The sequence below is a fragment of the Raphanus sativus genome, chromosome 9 (genome assembly GCF_000801105.2).
Source record: "Raphanus sativus cultivar WK10039 chromosome 9, ASM80110v3, whole genome shotgun sequence".
Classification (NCBI taxonomy): domain Eukaryota; kingdom Viridiplantae; phylum Streptophyta; class Magnoliopsida; order Brassicales; family Brassicaceae; genus Raphanus; species Raphanus sativus.
Window position 1 is genome coordinate 17,188,816 of NC_079519.1, and position 2,929 is coordinate 17,191,744.

Consider the following 2,929-nt stretch of genomic DNA (forward strand, 5'->3'; position numbering starts at 1 on the left):
GATCGCACTCATTAGAGGGAGCTTGACAGTTAGGTCTTCTAGCATCTTCCTGCACTTCATCTCTTCCTTATCCTTGCGTGAAGCCTTAGCTGGAACAGGGTAGGGTACTTTTGGTACATACTGACGAGCAGAAGAAGGTGCTGCAGTCGGTGGAATAACCCCAGTGGGTCGCTCTGCTTCAGTCGGAACAGTCTCAGTAGGTTGTTCTGCCTCTTCCTCATCTGTGGGTACAGCTTTAGGTGGCTGATCCGACTCCTCCTGCTTCCCTTTCTCAGCCGATGTGAATCTCCTGGGATCCAGATCAGGCAGTTGCTTTCCACTCCTTAGACCTACCGCATTGCACTCTTTGGGGTTCTTGTCTGTTTTTCCAGGGAGAGTTCCTTGTTGTCTCTTCACACTCTCAGCAGTCTGAGCAATCTGAATATCCATCTGTCTCATATGGCTTGAGACATTGTCATACTTGGCACTCAGGTCATTGAACATATGATTCATCCTGGTGTTGATGTCGTTTGTGACCTGGTTCAATGCTTTCCCCTGGATCTGCTGTCCTTGGAGCAACTGGCTCATCATATTGGCGAGGCTCTTCATGTCATCGTGCGGAGCAGTCTGAGCCGGTTGTGCAACCTGCTGATTAACCGGCTGTTTCTGGCTATGGAACTGGGCATTCTGAGCTGGGTTGAGGACAAAGGTTCTTCCCTGATTGCCATAAGGCCTTTGGTATCCACTGTTCTGACCCTGATTTCCTTGAGCTTTATCGTCTGGTTTAGGGGCATTGAACAGGTGGGGATTGTTCCTCACGTTAGGGTTCGGGTGATAGTTCTTGAACTGCCATCCTTGCCCATTCACATAACTCACTTCATGCTGATCCTCAGCTGACTGATCTGCCTCTGATGTGCCTTCCGCGGTTGCCTTATCCTGAGGGAATTCTTCCATGATGAAGACCTGGTTCTGATTGCTTTTAATCAGCTGATCGACCTTGGCAAAGAGCTCATCAATCTTGCTGTTATCGATGCTTTTCACCTTCTGAGTGCAATCAGTCTCGAGGTTATTATCAGCTGAGCTTGAGGCCATGTTCTCAATCAACTCGAAGGCACCTTGAGTGGACTGAGTTATGAAATGTCCCTTACTGGCTGAGTTCAAAGCGTTCCTGTACTCCCAGCCTACTCCATCGTAGAACACTCCCAGCAGATAGTCTTCCTCAAAACCGTGATGCGGGCACTCTCTGCGGTAGACGTTGAATCGCTCCCATGCATCGCAGAACGGCTCGTCCACCAACTGTTTGAAGGTCACGATCTTCTGTCTCAGAGCTGCCGTCTTCGATTTCATGTAGAAGTGGCTTAAGAATGCCTCTCGGACTTGTTCCCAAGTGGTGAGTGATCCTGTGGGTAGGGAATCTAGCCAGCGAGCAGCTTTCCCATCAAGAGAGGAAGGGAACAGAGTACACTTGATGTAATCGGGTGGTACTCCATTCGCTTTAGTGAAACCACACATCTTCTCAAAGTGCTCGATGTGGTCCATCGGTATCTCAGCAGGAAGTCCATTAAAGATCTTCCTTTGCACTAGACTTATCAAGGCTGGCTTGATCTCGAAGTCTTGCCTAGTGCACGGTGGAAGGTTGATGGCAGATCGCGTAGCAGGCAGATTGGGCAGTAAGTTTCTCTGGCCGATCTGGACAATTTCCTCCTGTTGGTTCTGCTGGTTTGCAGCATTCAGAGCAGCTTGCTCGGCAGCAGCTTGCTGCTTTTGGATCGTTTGCTGCATCTGCTGTTGCATGAGTGCAAACGCAGCAGTGAGATCATCTTGGTGATCACCCATGTTGGTGTTCAGATCTCGGCTGTTGACGGTTCTGTCGTTCCAATCTTGCTAGTTCCTCGTTGGTAAGCTGATGCAGTGGTCCTTGTGCGTTGCTCCGAGTATGTCTACTGGTCATGCACCTGGATCATCAGCTGAAAGAAAGAAATAAACACGAGTTAGATATCTTAGACTAGATATGAAACCGAAAATTAGAGGTAAAAAATCTGGTCCCTGTCGCAACGGCGCCAAAACTTGATACACTAAAAATGAATCATTGCTACTGCCAAGTTAACAGTTGCAATTGTAGTACTTGAGATTCAAATCCAGAGGACCAGTCTACACTCTAGTTCTATGAGTTCCGAAATCAAGCTATGAAGAAGATAATAATTTGGTTGAAAGTGACGATAGTTAACAAGCAAATGAACACAAGATTGATTCAATTAAACAAGAGCTAGCCTAGGGTATTTCATTGGGTGTTGAATTGGATCCAAACAATTATTCAAGCGCGATGAAGTGCTTTCTAGAACTCGGATCACTCAGCTGGAACACTCCACTGTCGTGGCAGTGATCGCTTTGCAGATCGATCTCACCCCTTAAATGTTGTTGGGATGAGGATCGATTGCAAGCTTTAGAGAACAGGCCCGATCAGTTCACTTACCACCCTAATATCTACTTTCGCTGATTAGGGATACTAAGCTCATTCAATACAAATCAAGTTATCTCCTAAGCGGTTAACTAGGCGATGAACTAGTGATCTAACATCAAGTGATCAGGTTAATGAAAGCAGTAAGAACAATATGAATGAAGAACAGTTATGGATCGCTTATCTATGTTCAGCTCATGTCTCAACACCCTAAAAATCCTAGGCAAGCAAGGCTACTACTTGATCATGGTGCAAAGAATCAAAGACATAAATCCTGAATAAAATTGCATGAACAGAGTGGAAAACAATAGGGTTCAGATGATCTTCTCTATGAGAGGATGGATTCTTCTCCCTTACAAGTTGCAGATCGCAAATCACAGTGTTTTCTTGTAAAACTAGCGTAAGAAAATAGTAAAAAGATAGATGGCGTTTTATATGGAGGCGCCAATCAGAAGAAAAGAGATTAGGGCAACAGGGCTTTAATTCCCGAAA

At 46.0% G+C, this 2,929-nt stretch overlaps 1 non-coding gene across 1 annotated transcript; it reads left to right on the forward strand.

Annotated features, from left to right (window-relative positions):
• Window positions 1-1,201: 1,201 nt before the first annotated feature.
• On the forward strand, window positions 1,202-1,308 carry LOC130500512 (small nucleolar RNA R71). The gene has a single exon (XR_008939134.1). It is a non-coding gene; the product is annotated as a small nucleolar RNA R71 (small nucleolar RNA).
• Window positions 1,309-2,929: the final 1,621 nt, after the last annotated feature.